The sequence below is a fragment of the Pelodiscus sinensis genome, chromosome 14 (genome assembly GCF_049634645.1).
Source record: "Pelodiscus sinensis isolate JC-2024 chromosome 14, ASM4963464v1, whole genome shotgun sequence".
NCBI classification, from domain to species: Eukaryota; Metazoa; Chordata; order Testudines; family Trionychidae; genus Pelodiscus; species Pelodiscus sinensis.
In genome coordinates, this window is record NC_134724.1 from 9,639,625 (window position 1) to 9,656,463 (window position 16,839).

At 42.3% G+C, this 16,839-nt stretch overlaps 2 long non-coding RNA genes across 2 annotated transcripts in view; one reads left to right on the forward strand and one right to left on the reverse strand.

Annotated features, from left to right (window-relative positions):
• The window catches only part of LOC106732275 (uncharacterized), a 40,632-nt gene extending 24,861 nt beyond the window's left edge, over positions 1–15,771 (forward strand). The window contains exon 3 of the long non-coding RNA XR_001368556.3: positions 8,937–15,771. This is a non-coding gene — a long non-coding RNA (uncharacterized LOC106732275). The remainder of the gene's footprint in view (positions 1–8,936) is intronic.
• Positions 1–16,839, reverse strand: part of LOC142818295 (uncharacterized) — a 261,674-nt gene that overhangs the window by 134,028 nt on the left and 110,807 nt on the right. The gene's annotated exons all lie outside the window — the stretch shown is intronic.

Consider the following 16,839-nt stretch of genomic DNA (forward strand, 5'->3'; position numbering starts at 1 on the left):
ATTTCAAGTAAACGTCTACTGGCTCCTAAATGCAGGTAGAACTTGATATCAGCTCTAAATCCTGCTGGAAAGGGATAACAAGTGGAGTCCCTCAAGGGTCTGTTTTGGGACCCGTACTGTTCAATATCTTCATCAATGACTTAGATATTGGGATAGAGAGTACGCTTATTAAGTTTGCAGATGATACCAAACTGGGTGGGGTTGCGACTTCTTTGGAGGATAGGGACATAATTCAAAATGACCTTAGCAAGTTAGAGAAATGGTCAGAGGTAAACAGGATGAGGTTTAATAAAGAGAAATGCAAAGTGCTCCACTTAGGAAGGAACAATCAGTTCCATACATACAAGATGGGAAGCGACTGTCTAGGAAGGAGCATGGCAGAAAGGGATCTAGGGGTCATAGTGGACCACAAGTTGAATATGAGTCAACAGTGTGATGCTGTTGCAAAAAAAGCAAATATGATTCTAGGTTGTATCAACAGGTGTGTTGTAAGCAAAACTCGTGAAGTCATTCTGCCGCTCTACTCTGCACTAGTTAGGCCTCAGCTGGAGTACTGTGTCCAGTTCTGGGCGCCACATTTCAAGAAAGATGTGGAGAAATTGGAAAGGGTACAGAGAAGAGCGACAAGAATGATTAAAGGTCTAGAGAACATGACCTATGAAGCCAGGCTTCATGAATTGGGCTTGTTTAGTTTGGAAAAAAGAAGATTAAGGGGGGACATGATAGCGGTTTTCAAATATTTAAAAGGGTGTCACAAGGAGGAAGGAGAAAATTTGTTCCTCTTGGTTTCTGAGGACAGGACAAGGAGTAATGGGCTTAAAGTGCAGCAGGGGAGGTTTAGATTGGACATTAGGAAAAAATTCCTAACTGTCAGGGTGGTCAAATATTAGAATAAATTGCCAAGGGAGGTGGTGGAATCTCCCTCTCTGGAGATATTTAAGAACAGGTTAGATAGACATCTGTCAGGGATGGTGTAGATGGAGCTTGGTCCTGCCTTGAGGGCGGGGGGCTGGACTCAATGACCTCTTGAGGTCCCTTCCAGTCCTATGATTCTATGATCAGTGTTTGCATTTATATAACTAAGATCTTCAGAGGGGTAGCCGAGTTAGTCTGTACAGGATAAACTTAAAATCAACAAATAGTCTGGTAGCTCTTTAAAGACTAACAAAGTAGATAGTATCATGAGCTTTCGTGGGCACACTTCTTCAGATGACCAGCCATCTGAAGAAGTGAGCTATGCACACCTTTATTAATGATTTCTTGAATCAGATTCAGCATGTATATTGTAAAGAGACACTGACTCCTGGTATAACACATCTAGATTTGGCAATGAAAAGGGGAAAGCATTTCTTTGTAACTTTTACAAACTGCGCCCTGTAAGTTTTGAAACCAATCTTTAGAGCTGGAGGTTTTTCAATACAAGAACCTCAAAGGAAAAAAAAATCTTCCACCCCTAACTTTGCCAGCTATTTGGAAACCAGAAACATTGAAAGACATGAATCAAATGGGCATTTTAGGACTACTATAGATTACAAGATTGGTCTTACCTTAACCTCTGATGACACTGCTGTGTTTAGAAACAGTGGGAGAGCTACTGAAGAGGTACTATGATGATGGGCCCTGCGAGATCTGTAAAGCCCTGAGGCAAGGGCCAGGACACTGCCTCCAGGAAGAGAAGCCCTGGGGGCACCCTCTCTTCAGATAATATCGGACATGTAAAATGTTTTCCTTGGACAAATGGCTGACGTCATCTGTAAGGGCGGGGGGTGGGGGGTAGCGAAGAGCACAGTAATTTAAGGCACAGCAACCTCTTTTTTTTTTTTTTGCTTAACAAGTTTGGTCTTTTTTTTTTTTGGCTCAACCAATTTTTCCCTGCCTGTTCAGGATTTTTTGTGAAGGTATCTGGCAACCCTAGGAAAGAGTGGCAGCAATATGGGTATCTCCATGTGGGGAGCTACAGAGGATGGACTATAATAATGGGCCCTGATGTGTAAAGCCCTGAGGCAAGGGCAAAGAGGTTGCCTCTAGGAAGGGAAGCCCTAGGTGCACCCTCTCTTCAGAGTGAGGAAACAGACTGAGGAACATTAGCAGAGGGCACCATGATGGTCCCGTCATACATGTACCTTGAAAGAGGTTTGTGATGCACACAGGGTGTGACTCGTCCAAAGGGCTGTGTTACTGAAAAGGCTTTTGGCTGGCAAAGAAGAGAGTGAAGGCATGCACACTTGGCCAGAGGAAGACACTCGCAAGAGGTGAGTGCCACCTCCCCCATTACAGTCACCTTTCAATGTATTTCTCTGCATGTGATTACTGCTAGTCTACAGTCCCATCCTGCAGCAAACAATTACAGGCGACCTCCTCACTTGCGACCTAATAGGTTCCTGGAGAACCATCGTAAGTTGAGCTGTCGTAAGTCGAACCCTTATTTCCCATAGGCACAACATTATAGATGGTGGTTCCATTCTTGGAAATCCATTTCATACCCTAAAAATACTAAAATTGACTATGGAAATGGAGGAAAACTAAACTAAATAGTTCAAATAATGCACAAAAATAACTAAAAAGTGAAGACCGATGTGGTGGAGATCTGTGCAGTTCAAGCAGCAGCTGCGGACTGGCGAGTCTGACTGACTTTATATGTTTCCTGTTTTGGGATGATGCGTGGAGTCTGCGTCGTACACCGTCATAAATGTGAGCTGCGGATGTAAATTGGGTTTTTTAGGAGCTATCTCGCATGAAAAAAATGGTTGTAAATGTGGGGGGGGGGGGTCATAAGTTGGGTGGTTGTAAGTCAGGGGTCACCTGTACAGCGAGTCTTCAAAAGGATGGAAGGGAAAATCATTACCCGATGATTTTATTAAATCTACAAAGAAGGATCCCCCCTTTCCAAGGTTAGATACCTTCCTGCCCCCATCCCCCATCACTCCCAAAATAATATAATGACTCTGCAAGCTGTTCATGGAAATCAGCCCCAAGCTGACGTTGCCATGAGAAGACAAATCTCACCTTTTTACGTAAAGACTAGCTGGGCTTTTATGTTAAAAGCCTACGTACATCTAGAATTAAATATATTCTCTTTTAACAAATCACTGCCCTGCATTAGTAAAACATAACTGGAGCCACTAGGAGTGTGATAAAGTGAAGGAAATGTACGGGCTGCTGCAAGCTGAGTCCCCTGCCCCCATGGCCACCCTCCCTACCCCCAGCTGGGCATCTCTGTAACCCAAGTCACACAGAGAATGGTGAGGTGGTGGATCAGGTTCTAACAAAGTGGGCTGGTCTAACATGCCACAGTACAACACAATTAACTGCTTACACCAGGTGTTGCCTTGTTTCCTCCACGCTACATGTCTCACATTTCATGTAATGGTGTTTGCAAAGTATTCCCAGTTTTCAATTAGCCAGCCTTGCCCTCCCCTCTGCCATGCATCTGTGCAGTTACATTTGATTCAAGTGGACTACCAGGGAGCAGACTGCTCACCGACATGACCTCTGCAAGTACATGATTCAGACTGAGCGGTGGCAGAGCTTCTTGTTTTGTTTTTATTTGTTTCTTTTCTTAACCTGTCCTTTGATTGAATATATTCCATATGCTTATGATTAATCAAATCAGGGGTGTAACGTTCCTTTGTCTTACTGCTTTAGGTACACATGAGATGTGAACTAAAAATTGTCTGTGGCTTCTTCATCTCTGCCTGTATATATCTGCCTATTGATTTGCCCACCTGCATCACAGAATTTCTAAGTATCTGCAAACCAGCTCTTCATACTCTGTGCCTCTTTGAAGTAGACTGAAGTAGCTGCATGCAGGTGATCCTGTTTGCAGAATCAAAGATCTAACAGCCTCTTTTTCCTTGAATAAATAATACAATATCTATTTTCTTCTTCTGTAATTATCCTTTTATACCTATATGAAGTGAATGCCCTCCAGGGTGGGATAAATGCTTACAACCATTAGAAATGGAGTACTGTATTCCTGGCTTTCATTAGCTGCTAATTACTCGCGGGTACCCCAAAGACTCCTAGTTCTCTAAGAAAATACACTATGCAATTGAAATGTACATTATCATATTACTGTGTACTTGTGGCCCAAGCAAATGCATTGTGATGGGAGATGGGCTTACGTCACACACTTTGGATCCACATTTCAAACACCCCAAAGATGTGGAGGGCTCATATCTGGATTTTTAATTCATACAATTATAAAGGTAAGAGAGGCTATCTAAAGAACGTAGAGCCACAACTACGTTTAGAGGATTGGATTCAGGGATTGAATTTTGGCCCACTTCTAACTGTTACAGGTTTTGATTTTTTTTAAAATTCAGACTATGGAAGAAGCAGGGTAAATGGACCAGAGGGTTCCTACATCGGGCCTTTCAAAGACTTGATTTCAAATCCTGAGGATACAAATAAACTGGTACTTGGTAGCCTCGTATGAAATCCTTTAATAGACATGAGTCTGAAATCAAAACCAAACCAAACAATCCACCCACCCACTATGCAATAGGCTATGTTTCCATGTCTCAACTCTGAAAAGCCCCTGGCTTAGGAAAACCCGGGCTAGAACTCTCGTGTCATAATCAGACCCAACAAACAAAAAACAAGATCCAAATTTGGTTTATGTTCTGGGTTCTCTTTAGCACTGGGTGGGAACAAAATGGGCTGAAAAATCGAATAAAATAAACTCTGCACAGAATATTGTGTACTTTCCATTATTCACCAGGCCAGAAATAACATAAGAAAAACTCTTCTTGGGGTATTGGGAATTTCTGTTTTCACGCCGAAGTAGGAAGCCCAGAGGCAGCAATAAAGATGAAATAATAAAATAAAAAATAAAAAATAAAATAATATAATATAATACAATAATATAATACAATAATAATCATAATAATTAATCTTTTTAAACCACAAAAAGGCTGAATTTGAAAATCAGACAAAAGTTTGGGTTGATTCTTATCATACCCAAACAACCCTGCTCCAGTTTTACGGTAATCACTGTCCAGGTGGGTCTCTCCGGAAATTTTCTGAGACTAAATTTTTGTGGCTCCCAAGTTTTGGTGAATATAGTGAAAAATGCCCTTTCTTGTGATCTGCAAAAAAAACATATCAGGAAGCAAGGGGAGAAATGTTGCTGACAAGGGTGTTGGGGGACATCAAACAATGATTTTAGAGAAATAATCTGTAGAAATAAAATTGCTAAAGAACCGCTAGACCAAATCATATCACAGACTTAATTTTGAATAGCAATGAGTTGAAGTACATTAAATTTAATCTAGAATTGCGGGTTCTGGACAGAACTAAATCAGAAGTTAGGTCTGAGAGCCAATTCATGTGCACTGAAATCTTCTTACGAGGGGGAAGAAACCTAGTGAGATCCTCATACCTCATTATATTTTCATACAATTAAAAATTTCTCAGATGAGTTGTTCTCATCAAAAAATGGCTGCATTCAGATCAGAACCGAAAACAGGCTCCACCTAATTTTGGATCTTACCTGCAAAGAAAAAAATCTTATCTGGGGGAATTAAAATCCTCCATTGCTTGAAATCCAAAAGATTGGACAAAGTTCTAGCTGTGTTCCATCTCTAAGGGTGTGTCTACAATGCAGGGCTTAACTCAAAATAACCTATGGAAATTGAGCAACGTCAATTGCGTATCTTATTTCGAAATATTTTATTTTGAAATAGGGAGCGTCTGCACAGCACTTATTTTGAAACAGAGCACTCTTCCTCCAACTTCCCTTATTCCTCGTACAATGAGGGTTTCAGGAGTCAGAGTAAGAAGTCCTTCAACTTGTCAGTATTTTGACACTATTTTGGAATAACTGCCTGCTGTGTAGACGCACACCTGCTGTGTTATTTTGGAATAGTGTTGCAGTGTAGGCGTACCCTGAGTTTCAAGACATTCAAGAAAGTTATTAGGCTTGTACAACCTAATCCCACTGAGTTTTGGATCAAAACCTCAGAAATTCTTTTTGCTTTAGCAAGGTGTTTACCATTTGTAGGAGTAAATAGCATGCCACGTTGGGCAGTTCTCTTGAGAACATGATACTGTGATGAATCCCCTAAAGTTTTACACTGAATTAAGTTATTGCCATGTTTAGAACTGAATTGCACAATTTATATTAAAAAAACCATGTTAAATTCCATATGGTTCCTAGGTGCCTTTCACCCTTCTTCCTGACCAGCCCCAAAAGGATACAAATCTGGATTTCTCCACAAAGGTGCCCTAAATTCTGCTGCCATTGTATTGTATCCAGTGTTGCGGACAAAGGTAGGGACTTTCTGTACTGGGCACACACCTAATCAGATTTGCAGCTATAAAGCACTTACAGATATTTCCAAAAATGTACTCTGGGCAGGTGGAGAAAAAGGAGTAAACTCCTTGGCTTTTCTATATATTAATGTATCTTTCCCTGTCCTAACATCCACGTGCAATTCATTCTCCACTCAGTCACTGGGTGCCCACATTCCAAAATGGGTACAAAAGAATAGATGCACAAAATGACTCCACTTCAGATGCCTAAAACTCCAAATCAGGCCTTACAAAGATTCACTTGACCTGTTAATCTCAGATCAGATCAGTCCCCTATGGACAGGGGCGGCCCATGACTATAGGCCGACTTGGCCATCGCCTAGGATGCCGCCTTCAACGGGGCTCCCGGGCACCCGATGACGATGTCACTCCATTGACGGCCGTGCAGGCAGGGGCTCCGATCACGTGTTCCGCCTGGGACGCCAGCTGCCACAGCCGGCCTTGGGCCGCTCCTGCCTATGGGCAAGCTTATATAGCATTGGGTGGGGAAAAAAAAGGTCTACCTTCCTTATAGCTTTTAGTTCAGCAGTTAGGGTACTCAGCTGGACTGCAGGAAACTCCTGGTTCAAATCACTACCACTGCCTACATTGGAGGGAGCAGAGGGAGGGCGGGAAAGGATTTGAACTAGGTTCTGCCACCTCTCAGATGAGTGCGCCAGCCAGTGGGCTGTGAGATATTTTTTACTAGGGGGAACAGGTAGCCAAAGGGCTCCCTCAGTCCATTCTGTTGCTGCTGTCCCACCAGAGACAATGAAAAAGTAACTGGACAGGAGCCTGGGTCCTGCACCTCTCTCGAGTGCAATCTCCAGACTACCAAACCTTTCTCATGCTTGCTGGCTCTGGCATGCTCACTCCCTCTGGCAAAGGAGTCTTTCATTATTGTTCCACAGTGGAACAGTGTCAAGGGGAGGGAGAGGTAGCAGAGTCCAGTTCAAACCCTTTCTCCCATCAGCTGCAGCTGGACAAAGGATATCCCAGCTCCCAGATAAGGACCCTCCTCACGGGACTAAAAGCTGTAAGGGGAGCCACCCACCCCAAGCTCCTTGCTAAAATGGTGTAGGCACATCATGACACCAAGAGAGGGTTTTCAGCCAGGAATCCCAAGCAGAGGGAGGTGCTTCTCCACAGCCCAGACTTAACCGCCTATCTCTCATAGAGGGCAGGGCTTAGCACTGCCCATCCCTCAGTTTGGCTAGTTTAGGCAAGGAGCCCTTAGCACAGTGGTGGGCAATCTGTGGCCTGAAGGCCACACGTGACCCGAAGGCCACACGTGGCCCATCAGGGTTCTATGTGTGGCCTGCATGACATTTTGTTTACCGTTGCCCATACACTGGGTTGCCAAATTCTGCTGGTTTCTATCGGCATCATTTCCCCTCCCACCCCACTGGTATTACTAAAGTGACATGCACGTAAAGCAAGGGCACAAAGTGAGGTGTGTGCTGATTGCACACAACACTGACTGTGAGAACCGTGCGCTCCCTTCTGCATCCATTCAAAGTGCTGCTACAGTTCAATCTACACCTCCGGCAAATTTTAGGTATGGAAATACAGTTAGCCAATCTACCCTATCCCAGGAGACCATCTTGGTTACTACAATCTTGCGGCCCACTGAGATGAAGGAGGTCCACTCATGCGGCCCACTCGCTACCCTAGGTTGCTTTTGTGTATCCCATTCTTGGGTGCCTTCTGTAGGGAGCCAAAGTGCCTAACTCAGGCTTTCTGAATTGAAATGATTTTCTAAGCACCTAAATCAGTGGTGAGCATCCCCCGGTCTGAAGGCCACTTGCAGCCCATCAGGGATTTAGCGGCAGCCTGCACAAAATTTTTTATTTGCCATTGCCCATGCATAGGGTTGCCAGATTCCACTGGTTTCCATCCATGTCATTTTTTTCCATACTGGTATTACTAAAATGTCATGCACATAAGCAGAGGCACATGAAGTGAGGTGCCTGCTGATTGCTCACAACATTGACTTTAAAAGCTGTGCACTCCCTCTGCATTCAGTCACGGTGCTACTACAGTTGAATTGGCACACACCTCAAATTCCAGGTACGCAAGTGCATTTAGTAAAAACTACCTTGTCCTTGGAGACTGTCTGGATTCCAACAATCGTGCAGCCCACTGAGATGGAGGAGGGCCACTCATCCAGCCCGCTCACTGGCCTAGGTTGCTCAATGCTGACCTAAATACCTTTATCAATCTAGCTCAAATTTAGTTGCTTTTCCATGGTACTTCTTATTTTTTTAATGTATGTTTATTGGTTTCTTTAATTAAATTCACGTAACTGTGCAGAAACTTTATATAACACATTGAAACAAAGATATAAACCAGCAGTCATGCCACAATGTTTTCCTTAAGGACCCCAGTAAAACTGCCACCGTATTTCCAAGATCCCACAGAAATATACATATCTCAATTTCTATAACATGTAATTTGTCCATCTTCTGCCTTTTGCATTTTGATTGCAACAAGCAACTCGTAACATTTAAATGATTATTTTTTATTCAGTGATGATCAGCAAAGGAAGAAAACTTGTGCCCTTTTGCTGATGTTTCTTGGTATTCAATAAAGAAACAGAGTAATTTGTTTTTAAGCTGTCATTCAGGTTTTGTTTTACTTAGAAACGTCAAGATCAATTGCTGGACAGAATGCTGCAGTGTCTCCTCAGGACCACAGGATCGTACAAGCACACCAGACTGCTCTGCTACTCCCTCCGCTGCCTTCGCACAAAATTCCTAATCGTCTTCAAGGTCTTGGTGCTTATCTGGGCCTGCAAACTCTAAAACACCCTAATGCTCCAGATGAAGACCGGTTGCTGGATACTCTTCTCCAGCATAAGGGAACCTTTACAATAAGGGTAAAGACTGGTGCAGGAAGCCCAATCTGAGACTGGAGTGAATTCCTTCAGGACCGAGGACTATCACAAACCTCAGCGCCTTCTGCTCCAACTGCAAGAGCTTGCTGCTCTACCACAAATGCATGGCAAAGGGTATATTTTACTTATAAAATCCCAAACACAACAAACTGACAAACCCCCTTCCTACCTAAACAAGACATGCTACTGTACATACTGCACCTGACAAGATGATACATTTCATGTGACAGATGTGTTATGTTGCATCATACATTACTGGAAGGCACTCAGATGCTATGGTGATGAGTGAAGTATAAGAACCCAGATAGTACCAAAGAGAATAGTAAAATTTGGTCTTGTTTTGCTAGAAGGTTCATTGGCATTCTCACAGATGTAGTTGAAAGGATTTTAAGGAGGTGGAATAAAAATCACTTCCCCTCAATTAATTAGGGTTTAACTGCAAGGTTTCTGGTTGAAGCCTTGGTCCTACCCATTCTCTAAACATTTATAGCAGTGTTTCTTAAACTGTGTTCTGTGGTACACTGGTGTGCCACGAGGCGGTTGGAGGTGTGTCACGGAAAACAATAGCTTTAAAGGGGCAAGCAACTTTTTTTTTTGGCTCTGCTCAATAACTTTCCGCCGACCTCTTTTTTTTGCTCAGCAAAAAATCCTTGGCATTCCTCAGAAAAAATAAATATTGTTTGGTGTTCCTCAGTCTTAAAAAGTTTAAGAAACACTGATTTATAGAGTTCTGGAAAAAATAAAGACATTCTGAAAAGACAAATTGAAATTGTGGTGGCAGGGAAAGAGGGTTGGGAATAGGAACAAGAAAACTCAACCTTTCAGGACTTTGTTATTCATCATAAAATAGGGGGAGAAGGCAGAAATCCATTTTCTCCCCTTTTGCAGGACAGCTTGATACACATTTGAAGAGCACTCCTGAATCTTATATTTGTTAATCTCTTGCTACCTTCCTACAAAGACAACGAGCAGTCCTATGGCACCATATATAATCATGAGCTTTTGTGGGTAAAACCCACTTCATCAGATGAGTTTTGAGTGGAAATAACAGAATCCAAGATATATAAAACAACAAAAAAGAATTTACCTGTCAATTGTAGGATCTGTGTTAATGAAGCTAATTAAGTGGGCTGGATGTGTACCATTCAAAGCTTTTGCTGTGAAAATATGAATATTAAAGGCAGGAGAAACTGGGGAAATTGGCTTTGTAGTGCATTAACCAGTTAATGTCTTTTTTGAAGACCAGGGCAACAGTGTCAAATTCCTTCCCTATACTTTCTCCATGTGGTCTCCACTATGTATTGTATATTCTCACTCTTACTCTCTCCAACTACTATTCAATTCAGTGCCTGTTTACTTGGGGAAATTTTCTGAATGTGTGTCTTGCTCTGTTTGTCTGAGGAGAAATCCACTGTTCTCTTTCTCAAATGCTGGATTTGATGCCACACAATTCCCTAAATATGGATGTTAGCCATGGCACATTTTTGCAAAACCCCTCCTCTTAAGTGGCTTAATGGATATGGTATTTATCCCTTTTGAAAGATTTAGCTTCAGTGACACATAATACAAACACAAATGGAACAAATATTTGCATACTTGTTAGGAATGACATAGGCATACATAATCTGATACACATAGGAAAAGAGATTTTTTGAAATTCATTAATACATGAGTAGAAGTCAATAGAAGAAAATGGATCTTGTTAACTGGCTTTTTGGCTAGCCATAAGCATCTCATTTGCCTTAAACATATCAACCTACAACACTATTTATTCAATACAGAAAAATCTGTGACAGAGGGCCCCAGCATAGCACACTGAAGAATGATTAATTTACTATTAATTCTACAATAAAAACTCTGAGGAATTTACAATAGGAAAAGTGATATTCACAGAACAAGACAATATTCCTCCTGAACTGTATGGGATTTCTTGGCCTGTAGGGTGAATAACTCTGAGTTCCTCCAGAAAAATGGACTTTTATTTTCTGCAAATAGGCGGAATTTCAAAGGGCCAAGGGCTTGTGAATGTGATACAGAGACATGTAGGCAGGGCTGATGAGAAAGTTTGCTGGGCCCTGAGAGAAGTTGGCTCCAGGCCTCCCAGAAGGGGCGTGGCCTCAGGCAGCAGGCGGAGCTGAAGGCAAGCTGCCCCAGGTAGCCCTTGAGCACTGCTGGAGCTGCAGAGCATGTACAGCCAGGGTCTCTGGCAGCTATTTAAAGGGCCTATGGCTGAGAGCTGGGAGCCTTGAGTCCTTTTAGATAGCCGGGCCCATCCCCTATGCATCCCCCCATCTGAGGACCTGTGTGTAGGCTCTGAGACAGGCAGATAGACACATGCGCACACACGCGCACACACACACACACACACACACGTTTTCTATAAATCTGTTCTCATATGCTGTGGAGCAGTTTTAAGCATGCTATGGAAAGGGACGGAAACAAGAGGCACAGACGCAAGATGCAATATTTGTGGTCTGAGTGAAACAGAAGAGTAGATTTGAAATATGATGTGGTCATGTGGTTTTAGCCTCAACAAATTCATTTGGAACCCTAATGAGAGGTACCTCAGAGAAGATGAATACTTCTTAAGAACCGTCCTTGGGGATGTGCACTTTTGTAGGCAGTCATGGGATTCTGTCCTTTCAAAATCAAGTCTTTAAAATCTCCTTGGTGAGTTTTACAGAAGAAAACATATTCCTGGAGCCCTATAATCCGGCTGAAATCAATGGAATTTTTTTTCAAAGTAAGGACCAACTGAATCCCGATTACAGTACTGGTCCTCAATCATCAGACTACCAAGCTGGAAACCATGGGTTAGATCTTTAATGGTCTCTCTCTCTCTTTCTAAAAAAGTCTTTCCTGTTGCGTGATAGAATGACATCATCAGGCTCTCTAGCCATGAAAGCGGACAGAGACTGGGGTTGGCAAGCAAGTGAGCAGAGGCTGCAGCCCTCCTAGTATTTAACATTCCTTCAATTTCTTTTGAATGATTTCCTGTCCTTTGTAATTATAGGGAATGCAGTGATTAGGCTGTAACACTTCTCCGTTTTAGACTTAGATAAATCAGTGGGGCAGTGAGACAGGGGTGGAATTATTTACACCAAACAGCAATATTTTTGGCAAAGGAATTTGTACTCTGGTAAAAAAAAAATCTTTTGGTTGCTTAATCACCCACTTATGGCCACTTTGTTCCATGTAGGTGGGCTGCCAGTAGAAAAGGTAGAGGAGAACACTGTTGCAGAGGTGGATTCTCCATGCTTGTCCTGCATAGACTGGCATTTTAAAAGACAAAAAGTAGTGAACAAAGAATCCATCCTACTGGTTAAGTTGACTATTATCTTTATAGTCAGGTTCTCAAGTTGCACCAATTTCAGAGGCGTTATGCACCCACAAATCTCACTGAACTTATTGGGAGCTGTGAATTTTAGGAGCTATGAAAATCAGGATGTGTAGGTTTAGGTGCTTCAAGACGAATTTGGGAGACTGTATTGGGATTATGTTTAGGTTTGAAAATTTTGTCCTCAAGCATTTAAACGTGAGAGTGTCCAAAACCATTCAGATCTGTTGATCTCTCTCTGCTAGTATATCGCTCATATACTCAATGCTCACAGTTATTTAATGTGTGTAATATACCAGCCATAGTCACCAGATTGAATGCCAAGGAAGAAACTCTCTTTTGGTAATCAGACACACAACACCCTTACCCTTTGTGGTCAGCATGCATCTCGAGATGGTTTCCATCATCTTGGAGAGAAAACACTGGCATAACTGAAACAAGGGAGCTGTATTATTTCACATTTTTGTTTAAATTATGCAAGACTCTGAGATATGCAGGGCATAAGGGAAGGAAGAACAAGGCCTTTAATTGAATTCATTATCCATTTCAATAGAATTGCTAAAATCCTAAAACAGAAGAGCAGTTTTGCACTCTACTAACATATTCCACCTCCATGTGCATTATACTTTTCTGTGAGTGACTCTCCCTCTCACTCACACACAGAGAATCCTTAGTGCATCAAACGAGAAGAAACATTCTACCATAGTAAGTCTCTAAATCATTTAGACTTTACATATGACAATAAAAATAGCTCGCACTGAGGTAGTTAGAATAATCGTATTATCTACAATTCATTGATAATTACAGCAATAATAAAAAAGGCTTCACCTAGAAATTCCAGTTGTCGTGCCAACTAGTTTCATTTTTCTCTGTTGCTATCCATAATTGCATTTGTTTAGGCCTTTCAAAAGCACCATTTTTAAAACTTCAGCTGCTGCTGTGTTAGCTCAATCCACTGCAGATAGGAATTCAATGTATGAGGCCATTGTTATTGAAGGAGCCTGCTTTTTGTTGTTGTTGTTTTGTTTTGCTGTCCATTCAGTTAGCACATGCCAGGAATGGGTTTCAAAACAAAACAAAACAAAAAAACTGAAACAAACCAGGAATAGTTAAGACATAGTTACATACGTGCTGAGCTCAGAAATACAACTTTTCAAAAACGTCATCCAGAAATCTTAAAGAATCAGGGAGTAGTTTGTACTGCTATACCTAGTAATACTAAGGAGGAAAAGTACTTATTTACAATTCTGAAGCTTAAACAAGAAGTCTCATGGAACTGCTACTTTGGAGCAGTAATATATTTTTCCCTTTGGCAGATATTCTCACAAGTTTTCATAGAAAGTGCTACATTTGAGCAGGGCGATTCTCTTGTGGACATCTCTCTTCCCCACCAGCTAGGTCAGATCTTATTTCCTAGCACACAAATTTGCTCTATAGTGAATTTCCTCTACTCTCATCTCTTCTGGCCCTCTCTCTCTCTCTCTCTCTCTCAGGGTGTGTCTAGACTACAGAGTTTTGTCGACAAAAGTGGACTTTTGTCGACAAAACTATACCTGTGTCTACACTACCGCTGAGTTCTGTCGACATAATGTCGACAGAACTCAGCAGTTTTGTCGACGCCGGTAAACCTCATTTTACGAGGCATAATGCCTTCTGTCGACAGAGTTCTGTTGACAGAAGGTGTTATTGCATGTAGGGTTGTGTCTAGACTACAGGGTTTTGACAACAAAGCAGCTTGCTTTGTTGACAGAACTGAATGTAGTCTAGACGCTCTTTATCGACAGAAGCTTTGTCGACAGTATCTGTTGACAAAACTTCTGTCGACAAAACCCTGTAGTCTAGACGTACCCTCAGTTGGTCCCATTTCCCAGGCCCTAATAATCATTCCTCCTTCTCCCTTGCTGTCTACCTGTCTGTGATGACCTGTGTTTCTTGGCTGGTGACTATATGAAAATAAAGTAAGATACACCTGGAATCTGTCCAAACTCTGGGTTGCTGATTTCTCTTCTATTGGAAGCAAATCGACAAGGTCCCAGAATTCTGCTAATGCTCATCAGAGGGGGGAAAACGGTGTGTGTGTGTGAGGGGGCATAAATATGAAAGAGAGAAAGGGAATGGAACACTGGTGACAGAAGAAAGGGAAACAAGTAAATGTTATAGTCTCTGTTCCAGAATGGCACTGTGAGCATCAGGTTTTCTGTGTGATATTCAGACAGGTATGTACAAAATTCACTTTCTCCCAGGAATCCCTCACTTTCCCCCAAATACTTGCTCTCCAGAATATGCATAGAAAAGAAAGGCAAGGGGGAAAATGTATTTGTGTTTGATTTATTCCAACATATGTTGGCAGTGGGAATCTATTTTTGAGGCATATTTTTGAGCGGTAGTCCTGACGAAGCGATAGCAAACATGACATATTATTTCCCCTTTGCTGCTTTCTCCTGAGAATTATATCAATGGTTGGGGGAGAGGGGGGGAAGGGGAAGAAAAACAAAGTCACACACACTCCCACACTATCTGTTGGTATTAATGGTGAGAGTTTCAAAGTTGAGGGGTGTCTCCCACGAGTGCGAGAAAGTCTATAGCTCATTGTTCCCACACAGGAACAATCAATAGAAATGTAATTACTAGCCGTCCTATTTGGCATAGCTAAAAAGGGTATCACAGCTTTCTACTAGTTCTTCCGCCAAGGACGCAGCTTTGCAAAACTGTTCCTTTTATCCTTCTTTACATATTTATTACAACTCTTTAGACTGATCCATGCAAACTAAATGAAAGCAACCAATAGAAAGGGGCCTGCTTGTGCCAGCAATCCCCAGACTGTCAAGCGATCACTGAAGATTGGACAGGTCCTGATGAAATAAATGTTGGCTGCTGACTCTTCCAATTTTGCAACACTCCTCTGTGTCACTGGAGCAGCCTTGTCCAAGATTGAGATATTTGCAAACTGTCATCTTTCATAAATATCTGCCTTGAGTGACACTTTGCTTCCCCCCCCATTTCCCTTTGAAATGTACCTAGCTGGCACTGAGCCTACAGAATTTCATTGCTTGTGATAGGTGATTAGCAAAGAGATGATTTCCTCCTCCCTTCCCGCTCTGCCAAAGGGCTGAGTGACAGGTCCAAAAGGCGAAAGGCAGACTGAGGAAGCAAATCTGCCAGAGGCATAAGTGATGACACTCCGAAAACACTTCATTCATCGTGCCAAATTACAGGCTGGGCTGGGAACTGATGTGGGGGGGGGGGGGGGGGGGGAGATGGGAGAGGGACAGTCTTTTGCATTTTCCTCTCAGCACCAAAAGCTGAATATTGTAGAAGGGCTCTTGGAGTTGAAAGATACAAGCCAGAGTTCTCAGCTCCCCCTCGCCATTCTTTCCCCTCTGAAAAACTAGTTCAGACCCAATTGAAGCTAGTAGTTTCCTGACCAAGATGTCTTTGTCCTAGATGCCACATCCCTTGAATCAGTAATTCAGGGGGCAGTTTTCAAATGTGCAAAGGAGTCTTACCCATTCGAAAGGAGGGGGGCACCCAACAGCACTACATGCCTTTACAAATCCCTCCCATAATGTATTTACTAGGAAATGAGTCACATAGGTAAACTGGACCCTTGCGGTTGACATATTACTTGATTCTTACATAGGGGCTATACCTCCCATGCTTAGTGATCTTATTAGACAATGATTAGCTTGGCCCTAGGGGAGCCACAGTGGGGAAACTACCAATTCTTGCATGAGAATGGACAGTCTCTACAACAAAGGATTAATGGACACAAGTCAGATATTCGAAATGGGAAGCTGTAGGGGAACATTTTGACCTGCATGGACACTCAATCATGGATTTTAAAGCAACCATTTTTCTACAAAGGAATTTCACAAGCCAACTACAGAGAGACAGAGCGGAATTGATCATCATATGCAAATATGACAGTTTCCCTGGGCTTGAGCAAAGACATGAACTGGATGGACTATTATAAAACCAACTTTCCTTACATTCAACACCCCATTGACATAAAAAGCCAAGTATGGTACCCTAAGAGGCGCCTCCCTCCCCATGCGGGAATGACGTAAGGGCCTGAGGAGCTGCCTGGAGTGGCTAGTGAGGCATCCTGTCTGGAGCTAAACATGGGCTGGGGGGGTGGGGAAGTCTACACCAATTATACAATGATGTCATTCTGTTGTCTGGCAGAAAAAATTATATATATTTGTTAGGCTGTAAGGTGAAATAGGACTACTCGTTTTTAAAGTTAACATGGCTATTCCTCAGACTGAGGACTTCCAGGCAATCTAAAATTCCATGACATATTCATTCTTAA